The sequence below is a fragment of the Mya arenaria genome, chromosome 11 (assembly GCF_026914265.1).
Source record: "Mya arenaria isolate MELC-2E11 chromosome 11, ASM2691426v1".
In the NCBI taxonomy this organism is placed as follows: domain Eukaryota; kingdom Metazoa; phylum Mollusca; class Bivalvia; order Myida; family Myidae; genus Mya; species Mya arenaria.
This window is the reverse complement of record NC_069132.1, coordinates 1,875,599-1,896,834: the sequence shown is the minus strand read 5'-3', so window position 1 is coordinate 1,896,834 and position 21,236 is coordinate 1,875,599.

Below are 21,236 nucleotides of genomic sequence, written 5' to 3'. Positions count from 1 at the left end.
AGAGAACATGATGTTCTAGCCGCCATGGGATGTGTAAGGAGATGTCTGTGCTTCGGAATTCGTATTTGTGTTTTCGGTAACCGACAGCTGATTAAACTGGCAAGCAAATGGCATTGATTGCATATTGCTTGTGTTGGACAAGATGGAAATGTTTGAAATGTTCTTGTGGTGTTTGTCACTAATGTGGCTGTATTTGTTGACTGACTGGATATTTCTGTAACTAATGATCTTCATTATCTGGTTGGCGGAACATTGTTATCAGAAAGTTTTTGTACAAGATGCTTTCTGGCACTATGATTCGTTAGCCATTTGTCTCCCGAAAGTCTTACAGCTCATTATTGAGGTAAGTATTTGTTGGTATTTAAACCATTTTGTTTACAAACAATGCGGAGGGATATCTAGGTTGCGTGTAGTCTAGCCAATAGAAATGTCTGATAAGTTATCTTACACATGTGTAAGATAAAAATATTCGTAATGGGTATATTACACGGAAAACAAGGGTATTCATGTGATAAAATACTTGTCCAGTGTCTAAGCATACGATATAAATAAAGTATTTTTATAATTCAAAGGGATTTTTTTATCATTTAGTTGTATACTGTAATATATTATTGAGTTACGAATAACGAATGCCTCTTTCATATCTTTACAAGTATTGATAATTTCGTTCTAATCATACGGAGTCAGTAATTTATAAAACGCATATACATACTGGAATATTTCACTGAATATGATTGGATGCATTATCCAGAATATGAATACATAGTTCCCGATAGTATATTTATTTAAGATACGATAGCTAATTTAATGTCTACACTTCTATGCTCTTGCTGGAAAGCTCAGCTATCCCGTGAGGCATAGTAGGTTGGAACTTCAACAAACTTTCAGAGAAAGCTCTGCTTTCCTGTTTGATATAGTTGGAGCATATTTATAGCTTGCAGACGCAAAGAAAGTGAATGTATTTTATGTATATACTTAAAATAATATTTCATAATTTATAAGCATTTTAATTTTGCAAGTTACAACTCAGTGTTTTATCCAAGAAAGCCCAGCTTTCTGATAATTCACCGAGATCATCGGCAAAGCAGTAGATTTAAAGAGGTAATTCATTTTAATAAGTTGATCATAGGCATTTTTCCAAAAGGAAAATTTCTTATACAAAACTTCTTCTTTAAATCTTTGTGATTATTTATTTGGAGCTTAATCAAAATCATTCGTACACAATCAAAAGGTTAAGTAACCTTGAGGAAAATTATTATATAGTTTCATCTTTTGTCATTTATTTAAGGGTTCTGCCGTAAGTTTGATAAAATAGTGTACAGCCGCTAGGTACACTCCACACACGTTACAATACATATAATTTCACGTTGTTGACAACATTTTTTTTATTTTTACGTTATCGAATGCAATTATGTAATATTTGAAGTAAATATATTGTTAAACGCAATGTGTTCTATGCAAACGTTTAAATTAATGATCATATTAATAGAAATACTTTTTAACGGTGCACACAGCGTTGCATCGTTCAACATAATTATGTTGTGGTGACCCAAGTGAGAACCCCGTTGAAGCCACGTGTTAAAACATTATTCACAAATCGTAACATTAAAGAAGCTTTCAAACTGATGTTCTTGTGAAATTAAGTAAAAATGTGTATCTTTGTATTTAACATATTTACTGCTGCTACAGTTGCAAATAGTTAAATCACACCACTCAGTCAAACGTGTGTAGTTGTTTGAACGATAGTTCGAATTTTAATTCCTTGGTTTGGTATGTCGAGCATATTAAAGCTATAATTCGTTTTGGATTTTCTCCAAAATATATCACATGCGAACTTAATCCCAGTAATGTTAGTGGCGTGTTTAGTTTATCGTATTGATGAAAATGACATACGTTGACCAAAGCAATGATTGCAATGGCATGGTGAGAGAACAAACAAAGAGATCATGGTAAACCTCCAATGCAAATTTAGAAACATATACAAGTACGTATGTTTAGTAACTATGACTATGTCTTCGCCAATGAAAGCGCCGAAATGATTCTGATTAATGGTTTTATCGTTTATCGTTTAATTACTCATTTAGCCACCGACTAAAATCATCACCAAACACACATTTAGTCGTTAGCTAAGTGTGTGAAGTAGGGCGACAGAATGGAGAAAACCAGGTTTATAAAATAAAAAATATAATATGAAGTCATTTATTTGTTTTAAAAAACGTTATCAATATCTAAGTTAGATTATTATTTCTGATCATGTTTCCATAACACGGCGTGATTCCACCATTAAACAACTTTACGTACAAGACTTTACATTGTAATATTTACACCTCAACTTCCATTCCTTAAATGAACTGCAATTCGGCAATTGCGTTCATCAGTCGATAAACGCAACATCTTCGGATATGTTCGGATCTCAATTCATCGCATAACAATATACACGAAAACTATTGATCTTGTTATTGTTTGTATTTTGTCAGCTGGTCCCGTAAAATATAAATCAACATTTTAGAAAGTGTTAAGTTATTATAATAATGACATCAACCCCGCAATTCATTCCTTAAATGAATTACATGGCGGACTATGCATGCCGGAAGAGGTAAAGCGTTAAGTGTTGCAGCAATGCTTTTGAGTTCTTGTTGATTTAAATAAGAGATTTGAAAGGAGAGAACTTGACGACACAAGCTCAGATGTCACAATATTTTGAAAATTATGACGAATATTAATAGTAACTATGCTGTGTTTCCGTTACAAATAGAAAAAATCCGACCCGAGGGCACGCGCGTAAGCCGATAACGAGATTTGTCGAGTTACCGGTCACCCAGCGTGCCCCGAGGGTCGGATTTTTCTATTCGTACCTGAAACACAAGATTAATATTTTTTTTGCTTACCTAATATTACGAATTGGTGGAAAAAGTGACCGTTTGACGTTGTGTACTGACGTCATAAAGAGCAGTATTTTTAAATTGCTGTTGACGTCAAATAATTCCTCTAAAAATCGCGCTTTTACGATTATTTATTTTCAATTTTAATTAAAAGTATTGCATACTTATCTTTTTGATTGCGCTTTATTGAAATTGCATAATATACTTTTCATAAACCGTACAATGAAAGAAATAAAAAGTGGCGCGTTGTTGCGCGTGACTCATCTTACATGGAGGTGTCAGACGAGTTTTTCCAGCACCGGTCACATGACCGAAAATACACGTCAGATAGGCAAGAAAAGTTTATCTGAACAGATTGAAAAATCGAAGTGTGTATACTGTCGAAGATAAATTGATCAACTAAAATTATTTTTTTATGTATGTCAAGGAAGAAATTTAGGAAATATAACACACAATTTAAATTTGATAACAGCCAACATGAACATAATGGGATTCATGTGAGGAATTAAAATTTGCTGCCATTATGACGGGCATTTCCTTTGCGATAAAACTGCATTGTTGACATTTATTTCCATTGAATATAAAATAGAACAATGACAATGTCAAATCGCTTTGGATTTGCGTATTTAATAATTCATAATGACGTGTTGAACAATTTAAACAACCATTCATAGACTGCTCTCTATTTTCATTTTGCATATATATACATGAAGTCCACCTGCATTCTGATAATTGGTGCATAACTTATGTTATACGAGTAACCAATCGATTAAAATACAGCGTATAAATAGCTTAGTCGTTAAAAAAATGCAGTATTAATTAACATTGATATGCAACATTTTAATATTATTTCAGGACTTCTCGAACTCAAAATTGTTTTTTTGTGTGCGTGTTTCGTATTGAACTCATGAAATAAATTCACTTATTTTACTCGTTCCTTGTTTTTTACATTTCTAACGTCATTCAACACAATATAAAACGTTAACAGTTAGAAAAATGAGCACCTCATGGAAAAAGTGCATTGTTATCTGTTTAGTGATGTATTCATCAATGGGCGCCAGGGTCGGCCAACAGTATACTTGAAGGAAAGCGCTTGTGAACCCTGCTCTTTGTAAACCGGAATTCGCGCCGAATGGTTGCAGCCAGTTCAACGCGAGAGTAATGTCATCCACTTAGCATAATTTTGAAGGACCGGGAGTAATACGATGGCTGTTCATATACCAGTAATTCCAGAAATTTATGCTGTTGTTATGATTTTAAGATTGAAAAAATGAAGTGACATTGATGTTTTCAAAAATCACCCGTAATAATAATTTTGCATTATACGTGTTCTCAGGTAACTAGTTTCAAAGTTATGTCTTCTTATTATGTCGGCCAAACAAAATGTTCAAAGATAACCGATGCAGTTTCAATGTAACGGATGTTCAGATGATTAATTTACATTTTAAACTGGCTTTACAAAAAATAAAACTTGTTTTGCTGTTTTATATTTATAAGTAGTCATATACAAACATGTACACAGACAAAACTACCCAGCACACAGCTTTAGCTATTGCGTAACTGTTGAAATGAATGAATAGTAGATTGACTGACTCGGCAACAATTTATTAACGGTTTTGTGACAGAAACAACACAAACAACTCACAGTGTACAACTAAACAACAGCTTATTTGATGTTTGAGTTTGATTAGCATATGCCAATGTAAAGTAAATTTTACATTATATTAACTTCATATAAGTTAACATGGTTTAACAATTCAATTTATTTAATTGATAAAGGCCTCCGGCCCAAGACAACATATTATACAGATACATATATGTACACAATGAGTGGAAAAGGGTTATGACAATGTTAATATTCAAACTTCTAAGATACAGCTTTACATAAATATTACATGCAAGCAAATAATAGTTGATAATAAACATGGTTCAAAAATAAATAAATAATGTTAGAACTGTCAAATAAAAGTTATTAGAATTGACTATGTGAATCAACCAAGTCTTATCAATAATTAATTATTATATATCTGTTAATTACGTATTTAGATGCCAGGAATATAATTATAATACATTTACCAATACTTAAGAGATTTTAGTTGTACAACTAAGGTGTTTGTATTTTAATACTAGTATAATATGCTCAAATTGTTTGTCTGGATATACATACAATATACATTCAACAATATAAAACAACATTCAATTTAATGCAATTATATAGATATGGTGAAGAGGAATTGTTAAAACAAAAACAAAAGATTTTTACATTAAAGAACGGACACTAATGCATGACATTGTAACGCAAATATAATAACAATTGTAATTAGGTTGTTTAATGATGTTTAAGTAAATTTACAGACATATACACATATTGATTTTCCATGATTATAAATATGAAAATTTGTAAATGGTATTGTTGAAAACAAGACTTATCTTGTCTTATTGTTATTTTACTAGAACACACACAGATAGACTTATTTGATATTTGAACTGATTAACAGAACAACTATGACAACATAACCTAACGGTAAGACACCATTACTGCATGGAATAATATCCTTTACCCGACAGCCTATTCGAAACGAAAAAATAGATTGTCAATAGGAAACAATATATATTTAAGACATATATATATATATATATATATATATATATATATATATATATATATATATATATATTAATATATAAAACATTCGGCTTACTTCAACATAAAAAGTGTATTATATTGCATCAAATCATATTTATGACCTTTGTAGCATTACTATGTGGATCTCTGAGTCGAAATATTATAATATTAGGTATTAAATTCAAGACAATCTGATGGTAGATAGTACTAGATACTAAAATAGTATGGTAATTTTCAAACTATGGTCACAATTATGAATCTAAAATAATGCCATTAATAATACATGAAATGAGGGAAACTAAATACATGACTAAAATGCTTCAACATATAGAGTACTACTACTGTAATGCTCGTGATATACCATGTATATTTCCAACTGTTAAGAAAACATTTTTTCTAATACACAACAAAAGTATACATAAAGGCACATATATAACATTATGCATTTAATTATTATCTGTTAAATACAACTTCCTATATTTCATAGCATAAAATATGAACATAGATACATTTAATACAATTTGTTCATTTCTTGAAGACATCAGTACAGTAAATTTGTTAACAGTGGGATCAGTATAATATTTACTAGGCAGGTATTTCAACCTTAAATCATTGTAGTGTTGGCACTTAAACATAAAATGGTACTCAGTTTCTGGTTCTATATTGCAGAGTTTGCATATGCGTCTGTCCCTTGGGGTGCTTATATATCTACCCCTTTCGATTTCTAAGTCATGAGAAGAACAACGGAAACATGCCATCGCATTTCTAAATTTTCTTATTTTTACAATGTCTAAATAATTTTCATGACACAAATTATCTTTGAACAAAGAGTAATAAGTTAACTTAGGACTGTCAATAACTGCAGAACGCCATTCCTGCAAGTACTGGTCTTTCAATGTTTGTATAATACGTGATATAAACAGTTTTTCATTGTTCACATTTTGCTCTAACCACACATAGTTATAACCATTTTGACATAAAATGTTCCTTACATTGGTTACCCAATTTCTGTTGCCAATTTGGTCTTGCAAATATAATAAATCATATGCTTTCCTAACAAATCTATAATTAGGAAGTTTAATTATTCTCATCCAATATTTCAAAACACGCTTTATAGCGATAATAAACATGGGAAAACGTCCACAATCACCAAGCACCGGAAAGTTCATCGTATGTTTTGGTATGCACATATAACGTTTGCAGGCATATAGTTGTACTTGTTCTGTTGGTACCATCCTTTCTGCACCCCAAATTTCTGCACCATATAACAAGATTGGGACAACTTTAGTATCAAATATTTTGAAAAATGTAGATTTATTCATTTGTCCATAGTCATATAGTCTAGATAAAACAGTTAGCAAAACTCGTTTTGATTTTAAAGCTTGATCTGACGCCATCCTATTTAAAGATAATTGTCTTGTAAGTAGTACCCCGACATATGTAAAATCATTTACAACATCTAATAACGTCCCTCTATAGTTCCACTTCTCAAATTTAGACAAGGTACCTCCATTCTTAAAAACCATAATTTTAGTTTTCTTAATATTGACATTTAAACCAAACTGATAACAAAATTCACTTAGTGCATTTAAAAGGCGTTGTAGACCACACGGAGTGTCAGCAAGCAAAGCCAAGTCATCTGCAAAGAACACAGAGTTTATCTGGGTAGTGTCTGGAAATAGCTGTATACCATTAAATGCCGGAGGTTCAATAAGCTTGATAAATTCATTTATGAAGAGAATGAATAAAACAGGTGACGCTATACATCCTTGCCTCAAACCAAGAGGGCAGTTAAAACTTTCAGACAATGTTCCATGATTTGCGCGAACCCTCCCCTTCACTGACAAATACATAGCTCGAAATGAGGAATAAAGTTTTCCATGTATACCGTTGGTCGACATGACATTAAATAACTTGACTCTGTTTACAACATCAAATGCTTTTTGGAAGTCCACATAGGACACGTATAACTTTTTACCAAGTGTAGATAATTGTTTATTAACAAGAGAATGCAATATAAATGCATTGTCGACAGTCCGGTATCCTTCTCTGAAACCTGATTGATTTTCACTTAGCCTATTAAATATATTAATGAAAAATGTAAGGCGCCTATTTATAATGCCAGTGTATATTTTGCCCATAACATTCAACAATGAGATGCCTCGATAATTGTCAGTTACATCAGGATCACCTTTTTTGTATAATGGAATAATAATTGTCTCACGCCATTGACTTGGGTATGTTCCAGTAGAAAATATTCGATTGAATAATTTTCGCAAAACAGGCAGTAAGTAATTCAGGCTATATATAAAACATTCTGGTACTCATTCATCGCTACCTCCACTTTTACCCTTTTTCATATCTTTAATAACGGCTATAATTTCATCGTCCGTGATAGAGTCATTAAAAAGTGCATCCGTTAATTCACCTGTATATACATCATCTGGATATGGTAATTCACTATCTTCGAGAGTCAAACTCTGAAAGAGACCTTCAAAATGATCTTTCCATTGATCGATAGATATATTTTCTCTTCTGGATTGTTTATTAACAAGACGTTTAAATTTTTGCCAAAATGTCTGACCATCAGAGCAGCTATTTTCAAGATTTATCAGTACATTACTATTAAAATTGTCCTTTTCAGTTTTACAATATTCCCTATACTCGTTTTTCGCTATTAAATAGGCTGATAAGTTGACATTTGTTCTATCACGACGAAACATTCTCAGTGCCCGCTGCGTCTTATACTTTAATGTTTTACATGTATTATTAAACCAATTACTACTTTTCTGTTGTGTACTTTTAAATGTCTTTAAACAAGTCTGACTGCATTCCTTTATCAAATCAGTTACAGTAGACACTAGCGTATCTATATCAGTTAACTGGCTTTCAAGCAAAGAGTCAATTTCATTATAAAGTTCATCAGTAAATACATATGACAGTTTCTCTTCAAACGCATTACAATTCTTCTGATTGAATACATATTTCTGTTTTATATTTGAAGTGGCGGTTGTATGATGATCTGAGTTACATGTATAACATTTAAGATGTACTCGAATAGGTAAATGACTGGATTCAGAACGAGTTTCAATCACGAAGTCATTTATAGATTTAACTATATTATCCGTATACAGCAAATAGTCTATAACACTGCAACCATTATGATTAACGAATGTAAAATCTCCGACATTCTGATCCTTAAATAGTCTACCATTTGCTATTCTGAGTGTATTCACTTTACAAAAGTCAATAAGCTTTACACCAAAGTTATTAACATGTTTATCATTTGATACACGTGGGGACATATGTGAATCGTCTAATAAATCCTCGACTGTTTGCAATTCTGGTATATTCCTATCAAAAGTAAAATAGTCCATTCGATCCCCAGTACGCGCATTAAGATCTCCCATAAGTAAGAAGCTTTCACTAGTCTGAATATCATATTCACGTAACGTGCTCTCTAGTAGGTCAACACCAGAGTTATCTTTACCTTCATAAAATGGAGAATTAATAGGTGGTATATATGCAAAGCAAATGATAAGATCTTCAAGCAGCCTTACAGATGTCTTGTCAACTTTAAGAAATATGGCAAAGTCACATTCTTCATATATTCTCGAGATATAACGTTGATATTCATTTCTGTAATATATAATTATACCTGCCATTGCGCGGCCACGTGTACTATTTCGTATTGCTGGACAAAAATATGATTTAAAACCACTTCCAAATACTGGAATTTCAGATTCGCTTTCTATCCACGTTTCAATAAAACATACTATATCGAAGTTTTTAAAGTAACTGATAAAATCTTCATCATAACACTTGCTTTTAAGACCATCAATGTTCCAGGATATTATTTTCAAATCCGAATAACTATTGCCCTGGCCTTGGCCGCCGTCTTATATAATAGGTGGCATATGTGTGTCCGTTATACTTTCAGCTTCGCCCATTTCAACATTAGTATTGTCCGAGGCATAATCTCCAGTCGTTGATTGGGCCGGTTGATCTAGCATTCTTCTTGCTTGTTTAACTGCACGTTCTGTTTTGCCAGCATGGTCCGTTTTACTATCCATAGTTCTCAATTCACCACGAAAGAAATATCCAACCTTGCCTTTAGACTTGAGAGTTTTCAACTGATGGCGTTGTTTTACTGTTAAATCATCACCAACGCGTACATTATGCTTACGTAATTCATCTCTGCCTTTGTAAATCCTATACTTATCATCATCATAACGAAATGTAACTACGGTTAACGGCTGTCTACCATCTTTCACATCGCCAATACATTTGACATATTTTAAATCATCAGCGATCCAAATATCATTGGGACTAGCAGCATTTAGAACATTTTCTATAATAGAAGATTTAACCTCTTTAATAGACGCTGATTCAGACAAGGGCAAATTAAAAATCCTCATATTAGATTTGATCGCATCTCGTTCAAGCATTTCGATACTCTGTTGAACTTCATTCATAGCATCTGTATTTCTCTCAGTATTCTCATTCACTTGATCAATATCTAACTGTAAATTTTCAGAATGCTGTTTCATTTCATCAATGTCGTGCTTTATCTCGGAAAGATCATTTTTCATACAACCATAATCTACTTTCAGCGTTTTAATTTCATTTAATGCATGATCACATTTATCTTCAACTCCTTGGATATGGGTCTGCACACTGTTGATCTCTGTCTTAACTGTAAGCAGCTCAGCCATGACACCATTAATAGCCTCAAGAATACGCGCCTCGCCTTCGTCGGTAACTGGTCCAGGGTTGGTCTCGACGTCGCCGCACAACCACAATAGCTGAACAGCAACATTGTGATAATGCAAGTTGTTGCTGCTAGACGTTGAAGAAGTACGGGTATGAACGTTGTAGTAGTCGCCTTGGGTAGCACAGGGGGCGCAATATGCTACAATGTTATGCTGGTATGATTCGAGCAAGCATACTCCATGACAGACGCCATACATAGACAGAAGTGTCACTATTGTGAATATACCGCATACAAAAGTCAATAAATGGATATCAGTTCCTTTGCAATATCTGTCATATCTGGATTTACTTTTGACTGTGGTACGCCTTTTCCTGGGTGGGAAACAACCAATGCGGATTCTATACAGTGATACATCAATACCCATTTTGGCCCAAATTGTTTACCATAGATCGGGTAGGAACAAATTGTTTACCATAGATCGGGTAGGAAATACTGTTCATGTACATATATGTACAAATGATGGTCAAACATGTAATCGCTCACTCTAGCAAAGTCAACTGATGCTTATAACAACATCACTGCAGTTCCTTTGTATACCTCTGCTATCTACCGGTGAGAAGCGACGGTCAAACAATACACTGTAATCCTTCTATTGTTCACCACCTGTCACTATTATAATCCAGGTACATTTAGTTAACAGAATATAACATCCATGTATATGAATTTATACGCACAATGCACACTTTATTCCAAATTTATGCACTTTTTATTGTAAATAACTACTAAATAATTCCACCAATGAAAAGAATATTTTATCCTTTTTAAATTGATATAAAAATGTCCACATAACTCCTTCTTAAACTAGAATAAACTTATAAAATTGTCAGAGCTAAAATAATGTGTCCATTCCCTTTGTCCACTCAATAAATCTCTAAAACAGCTTTGAACAAACAACTTTTTTGCAATTGAAACAACAATTTAAAGGCAAAATCATTTGAAAAAGATGAGAAAAAGACTAGAATTATGCCGAAACAACAACTACTCAGAAAAGGAAAGCCGATACAAATTGGAACATCACAAGATCGTGGTGAACAGATACAATAAGTTTGATGTTTAATATTGACTATATACATTTATATTGATTCCATATTTTTCACAGTTTCTCCTAAAGAAAGATGACTGATTAGCTGCTAAAACTCATCTTACTAAAGACTTAAGAACTTTTGTCTTTGTTGTCTTTTTGCGATAGCATATCAAGTTACAAAATGAAGTAAATCATGATGTTAAATCATTTTGCAAACCTTGTGATTTGCTTATTATATGAACGTAATCAATGTGCAAATAATATACTGTAAGGGCTTTAAATGGCATCGAAGGGGTTAACAGTAATTGTTTGCATATAGCTTATATGTAAATTATCATAAATGTATCAATTGAGAACCACCTGTTTAAATGTTTAATAAATTAACATGCAACTTTTCTTCATCAAACTCCTTTGCAGAACACAGACCTTTAATCTTTTGAAAAAAAAAGTTGTTGTTTTTTCTAAATGACGATTTAATTTTTTTTGGACAATCCACATTGGCTCATACAGAGCATGTATTTGACTACGTAAAAAACTGATGTCTTTACTTAAATATAGCTTTTGTTTCTTTGGAAAATGCATGTTATTGTTTTATACATACAATGTAATTATACTATAACTAATTGGAGCTTTAAAATATATTTTTCCTTAAACAAAACTTCATCTAATCAACACTTTAAAAATAATTGACTGTCTGAATCACCATACTTTATAAAACTTGAACACGAGTTCATGTAATAAACACTTTCAAAGTCATTTTATGTTTTAATCACCATACTTCATACAACATAGTTACACTCAATAATTGCCACACTCTTCTCTTCGTGGCTTCAGTTTGTGACAGTCCTGTTACAGGAACATAGACCTTCTGATTCAGTTCTCTATCCTTCTTCATGAAGTCACTCGACTCCTTTTCATCTTTTCTCTGTATCTTCGCTGGATTTAATCCCTTGACTGCGGCATCCTGAAGAAAGGAGAAAAACGTAGAGACTACCGTTACCAAAAGTGTTTTAGATTAACTCTATTTTTCATGATTCAAGAAGGTTAAGCTACTAAATAAATATTTTCTATTTTACAACACATGTGTAAAAATCTTTGCAAGCTGCTATGGTTAAGCAACAATGATCAAAGGAACAACGTTTTATTGTGTATGTTACATTTATTAACTTCCGTTACCATCGCTTAAGTATAGCTAGGTTAGTTGATTTAATATTCTAATGTAATGCTATAACATGAGTTTAACATTTTAAATAACAAATAATTAAAGACATTTAAATTTCATTGGTTATGCTATTCATAAGCATCAAGAAAATGTTTGCCGAATCCAAAAATAACTTCCGTTACTGAAAGAGTTATTTTTATCCGAACTACTAGTTATGTCCGAATTAGTGTACGCTATAAGCCAAATTGCATAACCTATGCATATGCATCAATAAATAAGCAGTATATCACATAATCATCCATATATTTTATTACAATGCATACTTATGTTTAAAAATACACTAAGAAAAAGCAGTACTTACGTGAAGGGATGCCTTTTTATTCACTTTGAAACATTGACTTTGTTCACCTCATCTTCAAATAATGGCAGATTCAAACTTCAAGGCAGGCGGTTTAGAATTATAGTTTATGCTTCGTGAGAATTTTAAATAAATGGTAAAAATTGATGGACAAAGTATCGGAAGTTAATGGTCATGGAAGTTAAAAAAAATCTCACTTTAAAACATAAAAAAATAAAGACTGCAAGTCAGATTATACGATAAGTGTTTTTAATGGCAGTTTGGGTATATTTAATTGTATTTGAAGAGTATGGTAAGCATTAAAGATTCAGATATACAATATTTGATGGTCATGGAGGTTAACTTGAAATTTGCACAGACCAATTTGAATGACCAAAATTTAAAATATTTCTACTTTGAGTATACATAAGCGGAAACAATTCTCGACAACCTAAAGTATTAACCGATTACTTATTGTCAAAAGTCTGCATCAAAGGTTCCACATAATTTTGTTGAATCAAAGCATGAATATGATTTTGAGTTTTGTTAAAATGAAACCCCTATTGTTTGCGAAAGGGTGTTTTGCTAACCTTTTAACATTTAAATTGCCCTTTTATTTATTAAAACAGAGCTAAGAGGCATCATTTTGCACATGCATGTGATAGTTTGTGCCATATGTGTCATCTTCAAGCACAAGTTGTGTGTTTGTAACATACATATACAAAGAAATATATTTAAGACAACAATTTTATGAAAAACAACATAAATTTCTGGAATGACTAATACATGCTTTGTTTTCTTGAAATGCCAAATATGGATATGTGATGTCGATATAACTTTTCCAGTGTCACATATTTCAGAGCATTTTAAAAACCAATTTGTGGTAAAACACATTCAGAAAAGATAGAAATGATGTTAAAAAAATGTATAAACAGCAAAAGCACAGTGCTGGCGGTGGCGGGGCGACAGGGTTGACGTTCTCTTCAAGTTGTTCTAGTGTATGTACTGTATTTATGTCTATATCGGAGAAAGAAAAATCAATATAATACACCAGAAGGCACAATTTCAGACAAAAATTAAACCCAAACATTTAACCGAAATTTAACCGTATCAGTTTCGAGGGAGGTCGCACATCAAAACGATCTTGAACTGTACTCAATACATTATTTGTATAACACCGAATTAAACACCTGCGTGTTTTATAAATAAATGGCCAAACGTATTCAGCCATATGGAGGATTGTCAGCGCAGGCTTCGACAAGCATTATCCTACGTTAGTCATGCAGATGGGATTCGACATCGACGTTGGTCACAATATTACAAAATTCGGAAGGAAATATAGGTACTTACAGACTCCTTGTACAAGTTTATTTTCAAGTAATGGATCAAGAACAAAGAAAGTTATTTTAGAACCGCTCAAAGGATTATCAAATTAAGGTATTATATAGCTTATTGTAAGCTCCGAAGCCATATCGATATATGTTTTGAGTTAAAACACACAGTACGACATAATGAAACTGTATTATCTTATTTTGAAAAAAACTTGAAATAAATATTGATTTCCATTGAATAGCCCTTTTTTAGAATATAATAATATATATTAATATATTGGATTCAATTTAGACAGGGCAAAACACCGAGCTCCAACTGTACCTCAATTCATCATAATACGACTCTCGTTAGCAGGGAACGCGCTGCCATGGACTTTGGTAACATATTTAAGTGTATTATAATTAATTAATTACGATATGGTGAAGACAGTTATATAGGGGATATTATGATAGGACGCTTTTCTGGTGACCTGTATCACGTCTAGTTCGGTGTGTAAACACGTGGCCCTTACTCACCGAACGAGACATGATGCAGGTCACCAGAAAAGCGTTTTATCGTTATATTCCATTTATTCAATACCTGCCTATCTAATTATTCCTTTTTATTTTTTCCGTTTAAGTTTTTAAATTTAAATTTACTGCCATCTGTCAAAAGTCAATACTTTGTTGTATATGGAATGGCTTGCGAGTATGAATGTGTTACGTACTTTTGTGTATTGAAGTCAAGGGAGGCTACTACAGCGAAACGAAGTCAGAAGTTACAGAATTCACTTTATTGAGCAAAATAAGAAGAACATATTTCATATCTTAGCAAATTTGACAATTTGCTAATACGAAAACAATTATTAAATGTCACAAAACACACACAAAAAATTGTATTGTATTGGCAAGCTGCTCTTGCTACAATTTATGAACTTCGAAATGGCAAACATCTAGCTGTCTAGATAGTTTGGAAGTGTTGTCTGCTTCGACCTTCGTGCTTATCCCCATGTATTATTTGAGGAACCTTAATATTAAAATGCTTCTGGAGTGTTAGAAAAGTTAGGTAATTTTATGTTTTATGTTTTTTATATATAAGTCGATAAATTTTACCAGGTTTTTTTTTGTCACGCTATTTTAGCAATACGAAAGTAGTTCCAAGACTACACACGGTTCTCGCATGATACGGAATAAGAAAATGGCGTGCTGTATTTTCACTGTTGGATATGGAAAAGGAAATTGATAGGCATAAAATAGATCCTGATATGAATCTGTGAATACTGAGCCCATTTCGTTCTAAGAAGGAAGAAATGTGGGGTCCTTTTTGAGAGCGGTATAATAGGAGATGCCTTACTAGAAGCAATATAGACGACTTCTTGTGTGAGGGGCAGGAACAAGTAAATTAAGCCCATGAACTCTAATCTGATGAAAATATTTGCAAATGAAAACACGAAATATTCAACAAATCTAAAACATGAAAAAGCATAGGCCCAAACTTCCATTCCCTTCATTAAGTATATTGACAAGAAACCTTGATATGATTGCAGACTTTGATATGCCATACGGCTTCACACCAATGCGATCCTGGATAGTGTCGAATAACCCAGACAAATATGTCTTCGAGTTCGTCTGTATGGATAAAAACCACGTGATCAAAGGCGTGTGCTACAATAGGTGGTTATTAAATGTCATGCTTCGCGAGGGAAAACTCGATAATCCACCCATGCATGACATTGTTGAAGAGATGCGGCAGAAGTTTGACCTAAAATTTGACGACCCACGGAACACATTTCTCAGAATCGGATATGGTATGTTTTTATTTGGACAATTGTTTGGTGTGTGTTTCCCTTTTGTGATTTTTGAATGACTCTTTTGGGGCGATAAATCACACGCGTAAAGGTAATGTCCAGGATTTACGTCAAAATTTGGGAAGCTTTCATGATATTGAGTTTTTCAGAGAAAGATGCCTAGCTCCTGCTTTCAATATTTATAACTGAAACTATCTCTAAATATTAACTATCAACACAAACGATTGTTATTCAATACGGAGCCAATATTCGGTGTTGATCCAATGTTTAGACTGTGTGCATATTTATTTCCGATTGCCGAGGGAAGGTTTTGTCGTTCTGAGCCAACTTTGCGCACAGTTTCTCGTACATTCCTTACAATAACACAAGTTTGGTTTTTGTTTATATTATCTTAAGACTTTTAAAGGAAATTAATTCAAAAATAAAAATATTAATTTAGTATGTGATTTTGGTACTTGAGCCTGTTACGCTTATGGTCTCTCGTGAAATTCGGGCATGTTCGATTCCCAAATTTGGAATAATAAAAACATGGAAACTAAATGTTTTGCCTGATTAAACATGACAAGAAAACACATTTGTGATACTGCTATCGCATAACAAAATACAATGCATGTGGTACGTATAGCATAATCAATCTGGTGTACAAGAATGCTAACTATTGGTGGGTCGAAAACTGGCAAACAAACCAAGCAACTCGCATAAAGTGAATATCTTATCAAAGTAACTTTGATGGCAACAATTATATATACCATTAAACGTATTGACAGCCTTGGAAACCCATACATAACCGTAACGTTACCCAGTATTGTGAAGAACGAAATACAAACGAAACTATTTTTAAATAATTGTAAACATCTTTATTTTTCAAGTATCCTCTCATAGCGATAAAAGTTATGTCATTTCAGTGAGTTCATACTACAGACATAGCTAACCGTTTGATTTGATTTTTACGATAAAATGTGTAGCCGTTAGGCAGTTTAAGCCGATTGTAGGAACTAAACGAGTAGCAAGGACCACTGTTTGATGTTTGCAAACTCAAGAAGGTAGTCTGGCAAGTTTAGAGCATCCTGAAGCACCCATGTTATAAAAATAAAAATGATTAGCACGTCGTACAACTCAACTCAACTCAATATTCTTTTATTATATCACAGTTTACATTTAAGTAAAAGCATGTGAAAACGCAATATATATATGTTAACACAGGTATAAATATGTGGGTTAATGGCGGCTACACAACAGGTTTAGTGTTTATCATTATACAAAACAAATATAATTAGTAAGTAAGGGGAATGTGGTTAGTTTAAATATTATTATTATTTATTTTTTTATAACAAAACAAATTCATTTATTTGAATTAGGATACAATATAATCGATATAGTTATGAGATATCAAATGAAAAACTATAAAGTACATGATCAGATTCGTTTAAAGTGATTAACTAAGATTTTAACAAAAATTGCTGTTTTCCTTAAGGTATCCGGGTTCATACAATTTAAAACTTCACTAAAGTGTAAGACACTAGGTCTTGAGTAAAAACGACTACTTATGTATTGTTTTCTGGTAGGATTAAAAAATGGACATGTAAGTAAATAGTGCAGTTCGTCACCGATATCGTTTAGATTACAAAACGTACACTTTCTATTGACATGTGGTACAGCATTCTGTCTCCATCTACCGACTTCGATAGGGAATTTATGATTACTAGTGCGGAAATGCAAGAATGTAAAACGTAGAGATTTGGGTAAAATATTAAGGTACTCCTCAAATTTAATATCAGACTTAAACAGAGAATACATTTTACCCTTAGACGAAAGATTAAATTGTTCAAAACAGTTTTGCTGAAATTGGTCTACAAGGTTAGATTTCACAAGTTTACTGATATATTTTACAGATACTCTTGTTTGGTTATGCCAAACGTATGAATAACCCGTTGAATCAAGTATTGACTTGATGTAACTGGTCCAGGCTGAATTATTACTATGTAAAATGCCTTTATATATCAAAAAACTTATTTTCGAGTCATGGGATGAAACGAGTTTACTCCAGTAACTAATCATTCTGGTTTTAACTATGGTGTTAAGGGGGTATCTACCCAGTTCCGAGTAGAGCATGTACCGTGGAGTACTTTTTCTAGTATATGTAATCCGTCGCAAAAAATTACAGTGAAGTTGCTCCAACAGATCAAGGTTTTCAAAACCCCAGACTTCACAACCGTACGTTAGAATCGGGACAATGGTAGAATCAAAAAGCTTCAGTTGTATGTCCAAAGGCAAGTCTAGGTTATTAATTCTAAGAAATAGAGCATACATTGCTTTGTTAGCCTGGCTTATTAAATATTTACGGCAGTATAAAAAGCTACCGGTGGACGAGAAATATACACCTAGGTATTTGTATTCCTTGACTATCTCTAGCGCTTGGTTAGCAATGCTAAAGTTAAATTTCTTCAGATTTCTGGCACCAAAGACAATTATTTTAGTCTTTGAGAGGTTAATATTTAGTTTCCATTGCAAACAGTAATCTTGGAAACAGTTAAGACTTTTTTGAAAATCACGTTCATTGTCTGCAAAAAGTACAGTGTCATCAGCATACAAGAGAATAAGTAACTGAAGGTACATAATTGTCTCATTAGCATCTACTTCTATAGAAACACTAGAACATATTCTTTTAAGGAATTCTTCTAAATCGTTTAGGTAAATAGAAAATAAAATCGGAGAAAGATTTTCTCCCTGACGAACTCCACAAAAGCTTGGGAACATAGGAGACAGATGCCCATTGATGGAAACGCATGATTTTATATCATTATACATATTTTTTATGACTGTGAGGATTTTACCTTGTAAGCCAGTTTGCATTAGCTTATGCCACAGGCCAGCTCGCCAGACAGAGTCAAATGCGGCAGAAAAATCAATAAATGAGCAAAACAGTTTCTTTTTCTGGGCCCTTAGTTTACTTATAAGGAAATGCAATGTAAGAATATGATCGCAGGTTGAATAATTTGCGCGAAATCCGGCTTGGTTCTCGTTTAACAAGTTATTATTATGGAGGAATGTGTTGATGCGTTCATTAAGGATAGACGTGAATAATTTGCCTAAACAACTAAGAATGGTAATCGGCCTATAATTTTGGGGGTCGGTAGGAGAACCCTTGTTTTTAAAAATTGGCTTTATTTACCCGATTAGCCATGCATCCGGGAGAATACCAGTTTCAAGAATTATATTGAAAAGTGTACAGAAGGTTGGCACCATATCGGCGCGCGAGGCTTTAAAGTATTCATTGATAATATTATCAAACTGCGACGATGTTTTACCATTCTTACTTTTCAGTATCATTTTGTTAATTTCGTCATGTTCTATTGGCCTATTTAACAGATCGGTTTCGGCGCTAGAGAAGCTCGGGTGGTTATTATCCGATATATGATCATTCGCGTCAACGACGTCATTGATTTTTTTGAAATAATGAAAAAAATCGTCTATAGGGGGTGACTCATGTTTAGATACGTTGGTAACCTTGTTCAAGTGGTTCCAGTAATCTTTAGGATGTTTTGAATGGAGTTCTCGAAGTTTGTATTCTGCTGAATGCTTGTGTTTTGCAACATACGTATTCATTGTAACTTTATAATGCTTACTCGCAGTATGTAATTTTTCTTTGTTCGAAGTCGATTTATTCATATTATAAGCTTTCCGTGCTTTATTGTATAGCGACCGCGCCTTCTTGCACTGTAGGCCGAACCACGGCCTTTTCGTGCTATATGTATATTTTGTTGGATAGGTGTTATTACTTATTTTTTGAGAGAATGTTTTAAAAGCCGATTCTTTGAACAGATTAGCAATATCTTCAGTAATTGTATTGAGGAATAATCGCGTATTTGACCGTGGGGGATTACGCAACCGGTTATCAATAGATTCTTTGTCGGTACTGTTCAGGTTGAACACAAATTCCTCGTGTTTTTCCTGCTGCCATTTAGGATGACGGGTTGGATTTCGCGAGCTAGAGGTAATGTTTACATTTGTTTGTGTATTGGAAATATCGATAGTGACAATTGTTGACAGTAAGCTATGACCATCCGAAAAAAGTGGATCGACTTCAATTATTTCGAAGTCATTCACCGAACAGAGTAAATGAGATGATGCAATACTATAGTCGATAACAGAACTATTACGAAATGTGTAATATCCAGAGTGGGCATCGTTACCAAGACGTCCATTTAATAAAAAAAGGTTGTTGGACTTACATATATTTAACAACTTATATCCATGGTTGTTAATTTTACGACATTGTGAATTGCGTGACAATGGCAGATTCAGGTCAGTTAAAACTCGTGATATATTAAGAGAACTTAATGTTTTTTCGTCTAATCTGAAGTGCTTTGATAGAAAATCATCAAAATCTTCAAAATCGGGCATATTAGATGTGTATGCATTACAGTCTCCTGTCAGGAAAATCTTTTTGTATGTTATACACTTGTCAGAGACATCATTTTGAAATTCTGAAAATTCGTCTTCGTTAAAAAATCTAGACTGATCGGGTGGGACATAGATGTTGCCTATTATTATACAATCGTTATTTGATAAGCTTAACTTTAGCCAATGAACATATTCATTATTAGATTGGATAATTTCCACTTTATGATTTAAACTATTGTGAACAAAGAAACCGAGACCCCCGGATTTCCGGAGATACTTTTGTGACCTTGGTTTAGAATAAAAGTGATAATTATCCAAACTTATGATATCAAAATTGTCAATTTTAGTCTCCTGGACACAGAAAATATTAAAATTCTTAATTAGATCAACAAATTCTGGATAGTTAAGCCTTGTCTTTAGGCCACACACGTTGAGTGAACCAATATTTAAATCTAAAGCATCATAACAGAGGTCATTCGACAAATTATTATTTCTATTTTCAGGATGCTGTATACTACGAGAATCACTTTTCATCGTTTCGTTATGGGAATTAATCAAAGATTGGAATTCTTCAGAAGAGATATGGGCACAATGAAGTTTCGAAGATGAGCACGGGCGTGTTACACAAACGTCACAGAATGCCACACTCCCCGCGCAACCCTAGAGCTTGGAGCTCTCCGTATGAGGAATACTGTTAGGTTGAGCCAACTCGATATCGGGGGAGCCATTGGGGTTCGAACCGGAAGTAATACTTGGTGCTTTACTTTTGAGGCCCGTCTCCGTGGGGTTGGATACATGCGACGTGGACACTTTGCTCCCCTACATATAATTCAAACGTGTGTTATAAATCATAACAAGACAATGAAGTGAAAAACATACCACTGAAGGTTCAGGGTCCAAGGTAATGCT